This window comes from Camellia sinensis, chromosome 2, assembly GCF_055761805.1.
Source record: "Camellia sinensis isolate YWXY chromosome 2, ASM5576180v1, whole genome shotgun sequence".
NCBI classification, from domain to species: Eukaryota; Viridiplantae; Streptophyta; class Magnoliopsida; order Ericales; family Theaceae; genus Camellia; species Camellia sinensis.
The window spans coordinates 105,518,444-105,537,771 of NC_138962.1; the positions used below are offsets into that span (position 1 = coordinate 105,518,444).

General features: G+C 36.3%; 1 protein-coding gene across 16 annotated transcripts in view; it reads right to left on the bottom strand.

Annotated features, from left to right (window-relative positions):
* Positions 1 to 249: 249 nt before the first annotated feature.
* Positions 250 to 19,328, bottom strand: part of LOC114302941 (putative disease resistance RPP13-like protein 1) — a 29,387-nt gene continuing 10,308 nt past the window's right edge. For 10 of the 16 annotated variants that reach the window (XM_082915384.1, XM_082915381.1, XM_082915380.1 and 7 more), the window contains 6 exons: positions 19,059 to 19,159; positions 16,210 to 16,281; positions 4,923 to 5,078; positions 2,758 to 4,781; positions 1,489 to 1,620; positions 250 to 866 (listed from right to left, as the gene is read on the bottom strand). The gene's annotated coding sequence lies outside the window, so the exon portion shown is untranslated. Of the gene's footprint in view, positions 867 to 1,488; positions 1,621 to 2,757; positions 4,782 to 4,922; positions 5,079 to 5,172; positions 5,235 to 16,209; positions 16,282 to 19,058; positions 19,160 to 19,328 lie in introns of all 16 variants that reach the window. The other 6 variants (XM_082915376.1, XM_082915375.1, XM_082915378.1 and 3 more) reach the window with 5 other exon arrangements.

Below are 19,328 nucleotides of genomic sequence, written 5' to 3' on the forward strand. Positions count from 1 at the left end.
CACTCAATTAGGCCCTGTGGCACAGAGTAGAACCTATTTATATTCTAATAAATCAGCCACCTACGGAGCTATAAATGAAGATTTGTGTCGAGGGATTTAAAAAAGGCTCATGACTTTTTCTTTCATATGTATTCATTCATGTTGTTTCAATAAAGAAACTGCTGCACAACACTAATTTGCCCCTAATGTATGAGTTAATAGCTGCAAGAATTGATCAGTGGGAGGTCTAATGGACTAGAGAAGTGGATCAAACAGAAATTGTGTTGATTCAGCTATAATACTATAAAATCGCTACAACTCCAATTATTTTTGACAAGTGCTATTACTACTATTAAGCTAGCTAGCAATGAAATATAATAGTAGTGTTGTGGTTTCTACAAGGAAAAAATCGACTGTCTCATTACATTCTGCAACTTGGAGTGCGAAAGAAATTGTAATAAAGCTGTGAATGCCAAGACAACTACATAATGTTGCTCAAACTTATCTTCAGATGCCGACAACGCACAGAATGTTGACTGCTGAAGTGTGTGCAAGTTGAATGGTGTTGGACGCCTTGCACAAATAACCTTTTTTTGTTTGGATAAATCAAACAGAGCTAATAATAGGAACACTCTAGAAGAATAGGAAATATCAGGCGAGCTACTAATAAAAAAGATTCATCCACTGTGTTGTAAGCCTCAAATGCTAAAGCATTAGCCTAACAGTTTGCTTCTTTCCCTTCCAAGAACACCATGAAGGATTCAAGCTGTTGCAAAGTACATTAATCTCCTCCATAATGTCACCAATAACTGAAAGATCTCAACAATTCTGAGGCAAAATCTCCAGTGCAAAACTTTATATCAGAGAGCATAGGGCTTCAATATGACCTGCTCAACATTCCATACAAAAGGTCGTGTTACTATTATCTAGAAAAAGATTTCCATTGAGCTAAGAAAGAACATCTAAAAGAGAAACAGACTCAGGTCAAATCAGGAATGCTTCTCCTCACTGAAAATACCCATTTTGGTAAGCTATTTGGTCAGCAAGAAATTATTATGGTTGCAAGCATGAAGCGAATCTTTTGAGGACCAGCTGCTCTAACATTGTAACTAAAAGAGCTATGATGTGTACACCCTTGCTATGTCAACATATTGGACATTTGAAAAAAGGAAAAGAAAAGTGTAACTTCTTTCCTTGTAAAGGTGCAGAAGTACACGATTGTGTTCCATAATTTTCAACTAATTTATATATCATTGCATTACTATCTACAGTTCTTGGCAAACACATTTAAACTTTGAAAAAGTAAACATATGCATATATGATATGAACAGATTAAGTAAAACCCTTCTCCATGTTTCCACTTCCAGGGAGATGCTTTGTTGTGTTTGCACTGGTAAATTACATTGTTACGAGTGCCCACAATCACGGCATAGTGAACAAATTGAGATGATTTCTAAAGCAAAGCAAAAATGAAATAGCAAGAACACAAGTTCAGAAGAAATGACAGACCTGAGACATCTTTCCTCCCGATGTTCTTTGGTTGTGAATTATTAGTGAACTGAATGGCCTTAAAACAAAGTGTAACACATTCCCCCAGAGCTGGTACAGCGTGCTCAACAAAACCTTTAGTAGTGCAAACATCTGAACATTGAAATTTTAATATTAAAGCTTAAATATCATAATTGTGGCCATCAAATTTGGTAAAAAGAAAGAGCATGATGCATTTTCATCACCTAAACTCCAAATTACACTTGGATGCTACTTTAAAAAATGAGGGGAAAAACACACACATGGGATGCTGCAAATGGAAAATGTGGAGGGGGCACAAATCGATAAATAATTGTTCTAGGCACTTGAATTAGGACCAAAGAAACTTTATATGAACTCCTCCTATACCCCACACCGTAGAATGGAGAAGGGTGGGTGCAATGATTTTACTGCAGTCCCAATTCTGGGGCAATGTTTTTGTGTTTACGAATGTTGATCTCTCATTTCCATATCAATGCAATGTCAAATTATTGGGATAAATACGACCTTCTTATGGTAAAAATATTACAATATTTCATGTTCCTATGACATGCAGGATTGGTGTTACATGTCAATTTTTCCAACTTTTCTAATTTCTTGATGAGAACCATTTTTGACAATATTGTTGTAATAACTAGCATGGTTACTAAATGAAAGAATTGCAGAGTTAATCCGTTTGATTTCAACCAGCAAGCAAGGTAGAGTAGAACTTAGAAGGGTCATTTCGTAGTGTCATTGGAGATCATAACCTATATATAACCCAATGAGATCTTATTATTTGTTTGCACCACTAACAATAATTCTATTTCATTACCAATTAAAAATGTGCAAGAATATTGGGTAAAAATCTATTATCTATATAAGGATGTTGTTTCAATTATATACAATACAGTTTTGAAATTAACTAAAAAACAACGCCCAATTAGTACACATTAATGTGTGTTTGGGAGGGAAAAGATTGAGTACACACCTAACCTTTAGCATAATGCACAAAGTGGTGGCCCCAAGACTTGAAACCATAACCTATAAAATTAACTAAATATTATAAAATTATTGATTGAATATATTCTAACCTATTTATATCATTATATGCACTTACACAACTCTTTTTCCACTTATACTTCACCTTTTCAAAAAATGAGGGAGGGAGGGGGGGGAGAAATGTGCTGTGTTGTTGAGAAGCTCACAAGAATTCTAGATAATATGGCCAAAAGAAGACAAAAGAGAATCAGTACCCTTCAAAGTACTTACCATAGTTAAAGGAATCCCCTTCAATCTGAACATCATGAAGACCCAAAACCCTGGCAAACTTATTACTTTTACAATTACCTCCACTTTGTAAACAATCACACCAACACTTCAAAAGAGCACCATCAAAATTGATTTTAAACACGCCCTCCACCTGGGGCCTCCAACTGGGAACTCTTTTCGTTGAACAGGAGTAGCCACCTTGAGCTGTGTATGTGTATCGGTATAACCTTGTAAGTAATCAGCCACATACCTAGCCACCTCCTCTGCTGATTGACTCTTCTTGTTAAAAACCCAATCATTGCGATTGTACCAAATACTCCAACCAGTGAAAAAAAATAATCCCAAAGCCAATACATCAATCTGTAGGCTAAACTCCTGGGTCAAGAAAAGAAAGTTTTGAATTGGGCCTATATTCAGGACAGAGTAAAGAGGGCTTACTGACCAAAGTAGTGCAGCCAAATGGAAATAACAGAGTCATCAAATTGAATTACCTTGCACCTTTTATCAATCAAGTTTGATCGAACAGGGAGGATATACGAACACGTTTTCCATGCAAAGATTTCCACTTTATTCGGAATTTTTAGCTGCCAAATCTTCATTGAAAATGCCCTTTCAAATCTTCCATCATCTGAGATGATCCGTGTTTCTCTTCTTTGCAAAACCATCTCCAAATGATATATGCCAACTTAACAGAAAAAAGGCCTTTTTTAGTGAAGTGCCAAACCAGTATGTCATGAGCAAGCCTTGGGCAAAGAGTGATTTTACATATCAACTCAACTTCAAAATCCAAAAAGCACTATTTGATCAGAGTTTCATAAATAAGAGAGAAATCCTTAGCATCAGCATCATGGAGGACTCTGAAAACAGAAATAGGTTTGTAAGATAAGGCCTTGGAATCCATTCCCAACACGCCAACGCAGCCCAGCCTCCAGAAAAGACTTTGCATTCCAAATAAACGTTGGGTTACAACTCAAGCTACCTTGAAGAAAGTTTGAATTAGCAACTGCCGGCCTTCAATAGCTAATAGAGCTTTATTAAAAGTCCAAAGCCAAACAGCCAAAGCTCAACTTTGTACAATATCTTTCATCTATACTTCTTTCTTTTCTTTTTCTTTCTTTTTTCCCATTCAAGTACCATCTTACAAATTGCAGACAAAATCTATTGCCTTTGATGAAGTGGAAATTTATTATATCTTTAACAATATAATCTTATCTCCAATATGAACTTCATTGATAAAAGAGACCAAGTACAAGAGTTTAACCACCTAAACATGACAAACAAAATAGGAAAATAGAGCTTTGAATAAAAACTTTAAAATCACAAGAACTACGAAGGACAACAACTAGTAGAATAGCAAAGAAACCGAACATCTCAGAAATAAAGGAGCAAGCTGATTGAATTCTTAATGAAGCCCCAAAACCAGCTGGAGCTTAGCTTGAGAGAAGAAGCTATTGTTTGCCATAGTAAAGCTGCAAAGCTAAAAAGACTTAGCTAGGAGTAGATCATACATCCAGGGAGGTAAACCAACATGAATATCCTTACTGCCTTTCAACTGCCCCAACAATTAACCTTAACATACCAACCCTACTGAAGGAATGTGAGGTAAAGAAGCACAACACGAATCTACTGGAGAAAACAAACAAACAAACAAACAAACAAACAAAAAGAAACAAAGAGGAAGTATCAAAGCTAATTCATGAGCATAAAACCAAAGACAGAGGACAGAACTTATACTAGTGTATTCTTCTTTGCACATAACCAGAATATGTGCTAACTTATTTATAGCATTGTGTGAACTTATACAAGTCTTTTATAACTTACAATTTACTTGTTCAAAGTAAGAGGTGAAAAAACATCCTCCAATAGTCCAACAAGACACAAAATAGACAGACGCACCCAAATTTTATTGGGAAAAGAATTGAAATGGAAAACTCTTTTATATATTTGATCACCTCAAACCTAGTAGAGAAGCATGACAAACCAAGGTTCACAATAATTCCTGAGCTCGTGGGTGCCAATTGGTACTGCACAATTTGAAGTGGAAGAAGTTAACAATGGTTTGCCAATGGTGCTGTTCACAAGTATGTAAATAAAAGTACAGACAAAAACAAAAGTGAAAGGCAGCAATTTGAACAGCCAAAAAACAACTTTGTACATTTTCTTACATCTCTACTTCCTCCTTTTCTTCTTTTCTTTTTTCCCTTTTTTTTTGCTTCCTCATTCATTTCTGATATTTTGCGTCCTCTAAGGGAAAAAGGTATGCTTTTTCAAGTATTCAAATCCCTTCATGAGTGTCTCTGACAAGCATCCTCAAAAACTTCCTGCAAGACAAGGAAACAAATCCATAAGTTGATAAAAGATTCTAAGAAATATACACGAAATGTTACTGTAGTGGAGGATGAGTTTTATTTTTACCCTAGAAGGGAACCCATCATAAAGATGAGCGGGTGCCATCCCAACCTTATGCACAACATAATCTATTAAAAAAAAATTGAATTTCAGATCATTGTCAAACAAATTAAGATATAAATATAGTTATTATTTTTATTTTATTGTTCATCTATTAATATTTATTTAAGTTGAGCGTATGATGGTCATATCACTATGTTAGAATTTGTATATATATATATTTTGCTGATGTAATTAATAGATTCATTCTTGATATATAAAAAATTCTCTCTCTCTCTCTCTCTCTCTCTCCTCTTATCTATTCTTCTTCTTCTTTCTAAACCCTAACCATAAATTGCTTCATTATTGTAACGTCCCAATTTTCATGCCTAAATGGTGATACACTAGTCATGGCTCTTTAAAGTAAAACCGATAACAAATCCTCATACTTGCATTACAAGATGTAAATAGTCTTCATGCGATAATACAATTAATCCAACAACCATTAATTAAACAACAAATACCCTCAAGGGTTTACAAGTTCCAAGGCCTGGGCCTGGTTACACAAAACGGTTATTCAAACCCACACATATAAAGCCCTTGGCTTACAATCAGAGTCACAGCAAACGAGCACACTATGCTCTCTTCACACACTTCCACACCCTCAGTTAGGCGGGATCACCACATCCTTTCCTGCACAAAAATCCCGTAGGATGAGCATAAAGCCCAGTAGGAAAATCCTTCACAAAGTCTATACATTTTATACAAGTCTCAAAAGGTGGATGCATATGACATGCCATGCTCTTTTGAAAAATAAGAACACATCTTTATTTATTCAAAAACCATCATGCTCAATGATGCTATGCAATTTCAACTGTTCTACATTTATCAATTTTATTCAAGGGGCGGTAAATACAACTCTGGTAATCCCTATGTCAGTATCTGCAAGTAGACTATACAAGTACTACCAATTTGTCATTTTTACCGGTCACAGCCGGAAGGCTCGACACCTATCATCTACACCACCTATCAATCACTAGGCTGGTGTCTGCAAGTAGACTATACAAGTACTACCAATTTGTCATTTTTACCAATCGCAACTGGAAGGCTCGACACCTCTAATCCACACTATTTGTTAAGACTTACCACCGTATTTACTCCAAAACCATTTCATGGAAACTTGTTTCTCAACATTTTTTTCTAAATACAACATTTTCAAATCAAATTTCAAAGCTCTTCATTATCAAATGAATTGATATGTCAATGCAATGATTAATAATATAATGTAATATTTCTTCCACTTTCAATACTCCTACACAATATTCCCATTGTGATCAAAATTCTCATTTATCATTTCAATGCAATTTCACAAGATGAATAAATACTTTTATTTCAATTCATCCAAGGGATAGCATAATTCCCACATTTCAAACAATCATAACAATTTAGTCATCTCAAGACTATATTAATACTTTTAAACAACAATTCCCAAAACTTCAACAATTCACATATTTCATGAAAGCATCATTTATATGTAAATAAATAAGCAATTTTCAAACATCATTTATTTTGGCACACAAAATAAATATAACAACATATTCTAAAATTTTTCAACATCCTTCTTAAAAATTCTCAATTTCTAGGTTTTCTCACCAAAAGCCATTCATCTTTAAATATTTGAGAAGATCTCACCAAAAACATATTTCTTTCATCAACATAGTTCAAAAATATAAATTTCTATTTTTAGAAGGAAAAAAAAAGTAAACTCACTTTCAAAATCATTCACCTTCTTGAATCAACAATCTATTTTTCAAAACAAATCAAAAGATGATTTCTAAAATTATTTAGATCTTACAAATATATATATAACTCAAAAAAAATCTCTACCTCAAGTTAGAAGAGAAGCTAATCCGAAAATGCAAACATCACCCGATCATAGATCTGAGATCATCATTGCGAAGATCACGACAAGCCCTCCGACTTTCATATACAACACTTTGACAAAATCACATTCTAAAGACTCCCATCTTAAGCTTAAAGATTGAGCATTAATGGAGAGAGAGAGAGAGAGAGAGAGAGAGAGAGAGAGAGTTGGCAGTGTGTGTTAAGTAACAAAATATCCTCGAGCAACATATCATCTTGAGAGAAGTTGTAAACTTCAACCTCAAACTTTCCTTCTTTACTGTAACCTCATCAGTGACCATGACCCAACAAAAAAACAAAAAGAACCCCGTGGATGAAACCCACTAAACATTTTGCTAAATTTAAATTTCCCTCTTATCCCTCCACGTGGAGAACCTTCACGCGGCTGACATTAGCTTAGCACCAACTTTTGAATCATGCACATGAAGCAGGCCATGAGGCACACGCCCATCTACAAAAATCTCAAACTCTGTAACAAAGCTACCAACGATATAGGACCGGAAACCTGTTCTCCACTAGCCACGGTGATTAAGATGGCTCTACCTAGAAATGGCGATGGTGCCATCATCACGAAACCCAGTCTGCCAGGGCTGTAGAAGAACCATCCCACCACTCCAAAACCGCCGGAGACTTGAAAAGCTACCAGCGAAGACTGGTAACCACAAAAACTCAATGCTTGTCCACCAACAAGCTGAACCAGTGGATGGAAAACTCACGACCGAAGCAGACAACACCCACGATGAAAATGGAAATCTTGAACAACACTAGCCGGGCCTACGGCTAACATCCAAACTCGACACCGAGAACTCATCAACATCATCCGTAAATATATATAGGCCTTGTAATCCTGTTGTTTGAAATATAGTCTGTATAATCAAGATTTCAAGTCGACTTCTACTGAGATCACGATAAACAGGCCAATCATCGGAACTGAATGAAAGTGTTTGAAGTTGCTTGCGCGAAGCTTCTCGCCATTTCCTACACGTTGCAGAAACAATCACCACGTTTCAGGCAGCTCCAAGATGAGACAATATGTTCCCAATTACTTCAACAGGTAAGAACTCCATGTAAAATTCACACAAGATCAATCAGGTTCAGATTACTCAGATTACAAAAACCGAACTGTCAATGTGAAAAACTTGAACAGTCCATCCTCAAAGTTCCATTCACTAACAACTTGTTTGAAACTTTGAACCCGTGAGTAATTGTTGAAGACCCAGAAAGATGGTATCTGCAAGCGACAAAGAAAAGGTGGGATTGAAGGGGCAGGGTGTTGACGCTCCAGCAATAAAGCACTTTCGGAAAAGCGAAGATAGTGGGAAGAGGGGATTGATTCGTGTGGGAGAGAGAGATGTTGTGGTTCAGGGAGAATGTGCATGTGCAGAAAGAGAAAACATGTGGGTGTGAGGTAAAGAGAGATAGCACTAGATGATATATTTAAATTTTTAAATCTCTCCTCCTACTCATCCTGCCCCATGTGAGATAAGAAAGAAAAAAAAAAACAATACATTCTCTTTAATCATTCTCCTCTACCAACTGTGAACCACCACCCGAGTATAAAAATATATATATAATTAAAGATATATTTTAGAAACGTTATAATATTTTGTATCATAAAAATAAAATAAAATGATACAATTATTTTCTCAGCAAACCATCGACTACCTTATCATTTGGCCAAAAAAAAAAAAATTGGGTCATTACAATTATTCATTCTAACTTGATATCAGAGCAACAATCCATCTTTGTCTAGTATTTGTCAGACTCTTGAAGTTCTTTTGAGGTGAAAACGACGTGCTGACGTCATCTTTTGAATGATGATGTCAGCATGATGTCATAGTCTATACGGACAATATGCTCCCTCCTGGTCGCCTCTCTTTCTTGATGTTAATGGTGATTTTTCTAGAATTTTTTTGGACCATCTAATGTAAGTTTTGTATTTTTGAATGATTTTCGAGTTATTTACGTCATTTTTTTGATCTGTGATTCTACGAGCTATCTGCAATATCTACCTAGTGGGTTGTCTTCTCTGGGAACCGAAATTAGTGTCTACACCTTTCTTAAAGTTGTTTTGTGATTTGGTGGTGTTTTCTTGGAGCTTTTGTGGATTTCGGCTTCTCCCTGTTTGACAAACAGGGCGTTTTCCTCTCTGAATTGGTCCTGTAACTTGGAATTCTCTTCTTGGACTCTTCTTGTTGTTGTGTTGATGCTTGGTTATGTGTTGTTGTTTAATTGTTGGAGTTCTTGATTGATTGTTCTTGCTCTCAATCCTCTGCAATTAAGGATGATGAAATACCCAAGTCAACTACCACTAAGAAATTAAATGATTTAAATTATCTGGCTTGGGCTCATGCTATTAAGATTTTCTTACGTGGCAAGAAGAAGTCACTGTTTCTTACTGAACTTCCACCTATTGAGGATGATAAAGGTTATGATGATTGGTTGTGTGAGGATTCCTGTGTTATGGGTTGGATTTGGCATAATCTAGAACCGCATGTTGCTACTACCATGGAATTTTGTAATACCTCTAAGGAAAATTAGGACTCCTTTGCTAAATCTTTTTCAAATCAGAGTAATATCTCTCAGGTCTATGAGTTATATGATAGATTTTTGCTATGTGTCAATCTGGCCAGTCACTTCCCGAGTATTATAGTAGTCTCAAGACCTTATGGGATCAGTTATTGCAGTATCAGCCCTTCACTATTGATGTAAACAAACAGAAGCAACATTGGGAGGAATTTATGATGGCTTCCTTATTTTCCAGCTTAAATCCTAAATTGAAGGAGTTCAAGGATCAGATTCATGCTAGTGGACTTTACCGTCTACTACTAATGCCTATTCTCGGCTGTTACGTTCTTTCTTGGGCCAGTCCTAACCCTCATCTAGGTCTTCTACATTGTCTTCTTCTGCCTTGATTTCTAGTAGTAGTGATCGAGGGTCTACTTGCAAGGGTTCTCATGGCTCTTCTAGTTCACGAGGTTCTTGTGGAGGTGGTTCTCGTGGTGGGATATTTCATGGTAGTGGTTCATGTGGAGGCGGTAGTAGTGGACCTGGTTCCGACACACATGGTGATCGCAAGTGTACTCATTGTGGTTCCTAAGGTCATACTGAACCTTGGTGTTGGCAGACGTATGGCAAACTTGAACATGTGCATTAGGTTATGGATGCTCTATCCTCACAGCCATTCTTATTTTCCACTGGTTCTGTTGCTTCTCTAATTGATTCTTATGAGACTCTCACTACTCAGATTAGTGAGCTTACCGCTCTTGTCCAATCTCTCCGGTCTAGTCTACTTTCCTCCTCTACTGCTACTATGGCTAGTTCAGGTAATGTTGCATGTGCGGCCAAGTCTACTCAGCCTTGTCTTCTAAACTCTGGTGCTATTTCCCATATCTCTAGTAATTCTTCTCTTTTTAATACTCTTAGGCCTGTTGATCATATGATTATACTTGCTGATGGATCTTCTCGACCTATCAGTGGTTAAGGTCCTCTTCATCTCACTCCATCTATTTCCTTACCTTCTGGTTTTTATGTTCCTAAGTTTCCGTTTAATTTGCTTTCTGTTAGCCAATTGACGCAAGCTCTCCACTATTCCATAACCTTTTCTCCCAATTCATGTGTTTTACAGGACCTCCAGACCAAGATGATGATTGGTTCAGGGCATGAAAATGATGACTTATATTTTTTGGGTACTGAGATTTCTCCTCCTCCTTCATCTACTGTGTTGAGCAGTACTATATCTCCTTTTTAGTGGCATTTTCACTTGGGTCATCCTTCTTTGGCCAAGCTTAAGTTAGTTGTTCCTAGTTTAAGTCATGTTTCTAAGATTGAGTGTGAAGCCTATTAACTTGGATAGTATCACCGTAGTTCTTTTCCTAGTCATAGTGTTAGTCGTGTGTTTGAGTCGTTTGCTCCCATACGGATATATGGGGTCCTTCTAGAACTCCCACTGTTAATGATTTTTTTTATTTTGTTATTTTTGTGGATGATTACTCTCAGATGACTTGGTTATTTTTAATGAAATAGATATTTGATTTCCCTTCTATCATCTCTAAGTTTTATAATGAAATATTTACTCAATTTAGGAAACGTATTAAGACATTTCGATCTGATAATACCTTAAACTATACGCAGTCTATTGTGACTACCTTTTTGTGATGCTCGTGGTATTATTTATCAGATTAGTTGTTCTAATACATCTCCTCAAAATAGTGTTGCGGAGTGAAAACACCGTCATTTGTTAGATATTACTCGTACACTGATGTTTAATTTGCATGTCCCCAAACAGTTTTGGGGCGATGGTGTTCTCACCGCATGTTTCCTTATTAACCGTATGCCCTCCAATGTTGTGCACACGTCTCCATATCATCAGTTATATCCCATATTGTCTCATTTTCCCTCGTCACCTCGTGTTTTTGGATGTGTTGCCTTTGTCCATATTCTTAACCCTAGTCTGGATAAGTTATCTCCTCGTGCTCGCAAGTGTGTGTTCTTAGGCTACCCTCATACTTAGAAAGGGTATCGGTGTTATCATCCTAAGTTACGTCAATACTTTGTTAGCGCTAATGTTATTTTTTCCTCCTCCACTCCTTTTTTTCTCCTCCTCTGAGTAACAGTTATCCACTGATCTTCTTTCTCGTCGCGAGGAGGAGCCTGCTTCCCTCACCCCTACTCTTCCGTATTATGATCCTTCATCCTCCTCTTCTATATCTTCTCCTTCTAGTATCACCTCTACCCCTCCTTTGCAGGTTTATCAGCTGTCTCAAGCTCGTCACATTGTGTCTTATAGCCTAACCAGTTCATCTCCTTCGTATGAGGTTCCTAACTCCCTTGTTCCACTTGTCGATGTGCCCTCTGATGAATATCTTATTGCCCTTCGCAAGGGTAAACTTACTTGCACTTAACATCCTATTGCTAATTTTGTTTTTTTATGCTCGCCTCTCTCTTGGCCTTTACTCCTTTGCTTATAGCTTGTTTAGTATTACCATTTCCCATTCATATCAACAAGCTATGTCCATCTCTGGTTGAAATACTAATTTTTTTTTTTTTATGCTCGCCTCTCTCTTGGCCTTTACTCCTTTGCTTATAGCTTGTTTAGTATTACCATTCCCCATTCATATCAACAAGCTATGTCCATCTCTGGTTGAAAGCATGCTATGGATGAGGAAATGCATGCCCTTTATAAGAATTAGACGTGGGAACTTACCTCTCTACCTTCTGACAAATTTATTGTGAGTTGTCGTTGGATTTATACTGTTAAGTATCTTTCTGATGAGATTGTTGAGCGGCTTAAGGATCGTTTGGTAGCCAAAGGTTGCCAACAAACCTATGGTGTTGATTACCTAGAGACTTTCTCTCCTATGGCTCGTCTTAACTCTGTTCGGATCCTTCTCTCCGTTGTCGTTAATAAGTCTTGGCCTTTATATTAACTTGAGGAGGTCTCTGTGGATCATCCCCTTGCTATGTTGTTTCCGGTCATAAGCATCTTGTTTGTCGATTGTGGAAGGCTTTGTATGGTCTCAAGCAGTCCCCTCGTACCTGGTTTGATCATTTCAGTACTATTGTGATCGCCTATGGTTTTCGCCATTCCACCTTTGTTCACTCTGTCTTTGTTCGCCACTCGTCTACTAGGAGTATTGTTCTTATTGTCTATATCGATGACATAATCATTTCTGGGAGTGATTCCATTAGTATTGCTGATCTGAAGCGGTATTTAGGCCAATAATTTCATGCTAAAGACTTAGGTCATCTTTGGTATTTCCTTAGGATTGAAGTTGCTGGCTCTTCTCAGGGATTATTTCTCTCCCAACGGAAGTATGTTCTTGATCTTCTCACTGACACTGGCCTCTTAGGCACTCTTCCTAGTGATACTCCCATGGATTCTAGTGTCAAACTTGATGGTGAAACTGGGAACTTGTTTCCTGATATTGGTCGTTATCGTCAGCTAATTGGGAAGTTAATCTATCTCACTGTCACTCATCCCGATATTATGTATGTTGTGGGAGTGGTTAGTCAATTTATGCATGCTCCCTACCAACCTCATTTTTCTGTTGTGTCTCGTATCTTGCAGTACTTGAAGAATGTCCCTAGTCGGGGTTTGCTCTATTGTCCATCTTCCTCGTTGTCTATCACTAGTTTCAGTGATGCTGATTGGGTTGGTAATAAGACTAACCGTCGTTCCACGTTCGGCTATTATACCTTTGTTGGTGGTAATCTTGTTACTTGGCGTAGCAACAAACAAACCATTGTTGCACATTCTAGTGCTAAGGCTAAGTACTATCCCATGGCTCATACTGCTTTTGAGATGCTCTGGGTTCAGTATTTTCTCTAGGATTTTGGTTTTTTCTGTTCCCACTCCTATGCGCATGTCTTGTGATAATTAGACGACTATCTTTATTGCCAACAATCTAGTGTTTCATGAATGAACCAAACATATAGAAGTTGATTGCTATTTCATTCGTGATCTCTTACTTTGCAAGCAACTTGTGACTCCTTATGTTCGTCCTGAAGATCAATTGGGTGATATTCTCTCTAAGCCTTTGGCTTGGTCTTTATTTCATCGTTTATCTACCAAGCTGGGCATGTTTGATCTCTATGTTCCAGCTTAAGGGAGAGTGTTAGAATAGTTATTATTTTCTATTTTATTGTTTTTCTGTTAATATTTACTTTAAGTTGAGGGTACGATGGTCATATCACTAGGTTAGGGTTTGTATATATATTTTGTTGATGTAATCAATAGATTCATTCTAGATATATATAAAAAAAACAAAAATAAATAAAAAATTCTCTATTCTCTTATCTCTTCTTCTTCCACCTAAACCCAGACCCTAAATTGCTTCACTATACATTCTAACTTTAATCATTTGAAAAACAAGATATATATCTTTAAGAACTTGATGATTCACAAAAACAACATAACCAAATTCACTTTTCACTAGGAGCTAACATGTACTAAATATTGAATCTAAATAGAATCAGCAATATTTTGGTTTGCAAATGTATCTAAATATTGAGAAAAATGTAAACTTGATTAGAAACATTTTTTGATACAGAGGGCATTCTTTCTGGTGGGTGTTAGAGAAGAATGGGGTGACAACATATTACATTGATGTAATTAGGGACATGTATGACGGTGTGATGACCACTATTAGATCACCTGCTAGAGAGACAAATGAATTTCCAATTATTGTAAGGTTACACCAAGGATCAACCTTAAGTCCTTATCTTTTTGCTTTAGTTATAGATGAGTTGACAAGAAATATTCAGGATGATGTGCTGTAGTGTATGCTTTTTGTAGATGATATCGTGTTAGTAGATAAGACTAGAGAATGAGTTCACACTAAGTTGGAGACTTGGAGAGAAGCACTTAAATGTAAAGGATTTAGGATAAGCCGAACTAAGATAGAGTTCATGGAGTGTAATTTTAGTAACAATAACAATGGAAGTAGAGAACTGAAGATTGAGAACCAAGAACTACTTAATAGTGAACATTTTCGTTATTTAGGATAGATTATCACAACGGCTAGGGAGATTAGAGCGGATATAGTCCATGGAATTAAAGCGGGGTGGTTTAAGTGGAGGAGCGCATCTGGAGTACTCTGCGATAAACGAGTACCCACTAGACCAAAAGGAAAGTTCTATAGAACGGCTATTAGACCAGCGATATTGTATGGGACGGAATGTTGGGCAACTAAGAAACAACATGTAGATAAGATGAGTGTTGCTGAAATGAAGATGTTAAGGTGGATGTATGGCAAGACTAGGAAAGACAGAATTAGGAATGAGTATATTTGATAATGGGTAGGAGTAGTATCGATAAAAAATAAGTTGAGAGAGCATAGATTGAGATGGTTTGGGCATATACAATGGAGACCAACAGAGGCAATAGTAAAGAGATACGATGTAGTGACGTGGGGACGGGGTAGACCGAGATAGAAATGTTAGGGGACGGGGTAGACCTAGATTGACGTGGGCTAGAGTAGTAAATAGAAATATAAATCTCCTTAATTTGACTAACGATATGACCTTTGATAGAGTCGAGTATAACCGACCCCATTTGATGGGACTTAACATGGCATTCTTTTTGCAACACGAGGATGTGCTTTCTATAGATGAAAAGAAATTATCTACAAATACAAAGGTTCAAATTTCAAAGAAGCAAATTATATTCTAATAGAACAAACAAACAAACAATAATTTTTTTTTTGGCCCATGTAGATAACAAAAAAATTATGGCTAGATTTATATAAGAACAAAAATTGGGGCTGCATTTTATACTTCGTTCTACGCCTTAGAGAATATAGAAAACGTAAAAATATATTAAGTGGAACTCATGGTATTTGAGCAGCCATATCCACATATTACATATAAGTCATAAAGTTAGTCCTATATAACCATCCAAGTCATCCACATTCCAGTAGGTTAGAGCATCCCATTCAGGGCTTTCAAAGAAAGCAAGATTTCACATTAATCAGCAAAAAAAAGAAGCAAGATTTCACCATTAATTATAACTTAAAAAACTTTGTTTATTATCAACTACTCCCACCTCACACCTATCCACACACACATGCAAACATACATACCAAGAAAACAAAAACAAAAACCACCCAAATAAAAAAAAGAAAAGAAAAGAAAACTATTTATCAAAAAAAGAATACAAAACAAATAAAGCATACTATGAAGCACAAACACCTCCTCGGAGGTCATATACAGGTGTTGATACGCTGGAAAGCGTCGGACATGCTGGGACACTTGGGACACGTTGTGGACACGTTGGGACACGCTAAGTACACATTAAGAACACTCTGAGAACACGTTAGGGACACGCTGAGGACACTCTAAGAACACGTTGAGGATTATTTTTTTCAAAAAAAAAAAAAAAAAGATTTAATTTTGTTTATTAAAAAAACATATCTAAGGTTGATAAATTTGATAAATTAAATATTTGACATAAAATACATACTAAATATTTAAAAATATAACATATAACAAATGTAAAAAATTATATGTTTTGCACGTGTCCCCAATGTGTTGTGTCCTGTAGTTTTTGAAAATTTGTATGTTTGCGTGTTAGTGTCATGTCATGTGTCCGTGTATGTGCTTCTTAGAGCATACCCATTTCCTATTTCAAACAAAACATACCTGCTAACTTTTCAAAGTAACCAAGGCTGCAAGCAAGAGAGTTCCATGCACTTGCAAGGGCATAGTTGTGTCCTATGACAAAACATCCAAAAAAGGTAAGAGAATTTGGTTAATAAAATTAGCAACCAAGCTCAAGCTCTTTTAAAGAAAAACACAAGTAAAGGACCAAAGTTTATGATTTCATTAGCTATTATTGTAAAGTCTTAGCTACTCTATCTGTTAAAAGACGACATAATTTCTTAAAAGGTCTCAAAAGATAACATGAAGTCATAGATAACTTGTAACGCCCCAAAAATTATAAACCTTTATATAGTCAATTTTTAATTAATTATTCACCGGTTTCCATCAAATAAATCCATTTCTCATAAGATAATGCTTTAAGAAAAATATTATCTCTCATTAAGTAAATCTCATTCTCATTGAACTATATTAAACTATTACATCTTACGTTCACGATACAAGTTATAGTTCACAAAATTAAAGAAATCAAAAGTAAAGGTGCCCTAATGGCGTACAAGTTTTAAGGGAAACCCCTTGGTTACGCAAAAGGTTGGACATTCAGTCCAAGCACACATTAGCTCGGAGCTTCAACAAATAACATCCAATGAGCCCACGTGCTCCATTCAAAATTTTCACTGCCTTGTCACTTGGGTGGAGTCACACCATCAATTCCTAAAATGTTGTTAGTTGGGGTGAGCTAATGCCCAGTAGGAAATACTATTAACAAGACATATAAATAATCGAGATGCATATAATCATGCCATTGACTTGTTAGGATGAAATCCATATTTTCTCTTTTAAAACCAAAAATGTTCAATGCATGATTTACATTCAAAGTCTCGTCTACAAACATGGGGTGGTAAATACGCTATGACGTCTCAAGCAAGAGCTGCAAAACCATACATACATATATAGATTTATAAACAAAAAATATTCCCACATTTGCCAACTCTAAAAATGGCGGGGCGATAGGTACCCAAAACCTTCCCTCTTCACTTTCGCCGACTCCTAAAATGGCGGGCTTATGGGCAACCAAAATTCAGCTTTTCCACATTCACTGACTCTATAAACAGCAGGCTCGTGGACACCCAAAATCAAGTTTTTCCACATTCGCCGACTCTATAAACGGCAAGCTCGTAGACACCCAAAAACCTTTCCCACATTCGTCTGGCGATATGCACAAGACAGGGCAATTGGGGACCTTAACTCTCGCGCGGGTACCACATACAACACAGAACCCATTACCAAAACCCGACTCAACTACCTAGACTCATATGCTATTTACCCCCCCTTCTAATACTTTCCAATCATCCACAAAATTTTAGGATCACAAGAGAAATTATGATGCACATGATGCAAGAGTTTTCAATAAATTTTCTCTAAGATTTGTTTAATCCACAACAACATTAATAATATCAACAACCAAAAGATTTCTCCAATCTCAACATTTATCAATCTCAATACATATACTCAGAGCTTCAAAAATCTCATATCTTAACACCATTTCCATAATCCTTCACCCAATTTTAAGATTTAAGAGTCAATTTGGCCAAACCCATTATTAAATCAAATTTGAAGACTAGGGTTTTTGAAAAAATTGGGCTTTCCCCTCCTTTACACATAAGGAGTCAATATTCACCATTTCTAACAATAATCAAGAAGGATATGCATAAACTTTTCCAAAATATGGAGGAAAACCCCTTGTTATTCAACAAACCCACTTTTTATCACAAAATCATCTCATACATTATTATAACTAAGAAAATATCACATATATATCTCAAATCACAAATATATCAAGTTAAAAGTACCCCTACCTCAAGAATGAAGACAAGAAGATGCAAACCTAAAGAAAAACCTTGAAGAAATCGCAATCTAATCAGTTAAAATGTTGATCTTCTCTTGTTCTTCACCTTTACTACAAGATCTATGGTGGATTCTTGGTGAAAAATGGATGAAATCAAGATTTGGAGGTCTAGGGTTTTGGGTATGGAGGAAAGGGAGAGAAGAAAGGAAAAAAGAATGAAAAGTGTGGGCCAAAAGTGACTTTAAAGTGCCAGATTTCAAACAGACCACTCGAGTGGTCAAAGCTTGGCTCGAGCAGTGAAAGAAAGTTCCTAGAATCTCTAAAATTCGCAAAAAACCGCTCGAGCGGTCAAAAGTTTGCTTGAGCGGACTTACTTCTAACACAATTACTCAAATTTCAAATGGGCATAACTCCGTCATTCGGACTCCATTTTTGGTCGTTCTTGTGTCTAAATCAAAGTCCCGTAATGAGCTTTCCAATGGTTCTAGCCTCACATTCAGATTCAAAGTGTGGAAAGAAAAAAAGGCAAAAGAGTGAAGACTGCTCATAGGACAATTATCTGAATCAATGTTTTTGGTTCAATCCTACTTTACCATTATGATACCACCTCAATCAATATTCCAAGATGAACCAAAGAGGCTCCAAGTACAATAATAAGAGTGTCGAGCAATCCTACTAGTACAATAATAAGAGTCTCAAAGTGTTACACAACTTGGCATCGATACTTGTCTATTTTTCCATAATGCCATTTTTGAAAGCATTATACAAGGTTTCTTTGTAATTGTAGCTACAATAAGATTTGGAAGTTGATATTCTACCCTGCATTTTTAGCACAAAAATTGATTTTTCCATCAATGAATGGCAAATATAGGAATAGAATTTAGACGAATACAAACAATGAGCAACGGCTTCCTAATTTGGCACCAAGCTAGAAAATGGTAAATGACAATGACTTCAATTTATATATATATATATAATATCTAACAATCTAGCAGAATAAATATATCTAAAGGGAAAGTCTCTCATTCCAAACATTTTTTACCATGTCATGTTTTGGAGTTTGCCAAAGAATTCCGGAGTGACAAAGTAACCACGGATTTCTCTTCAGTGTATAAGATGTTGGTCTTCGGTCAACCCCATTATCTGGAAAAGAAACCCATTTTTATCAAAGATTTAGAGGCCATTTATTACTATTAAACAAATTTCCCCTTTTGATTTCTTCTTTTTCTTTCTCATATCGCCCACTCCCCAACAAGTTTAAACAAATCAACATGTAATTTTGAAGAAGAAAAAAAACTCAATAAGAATACAT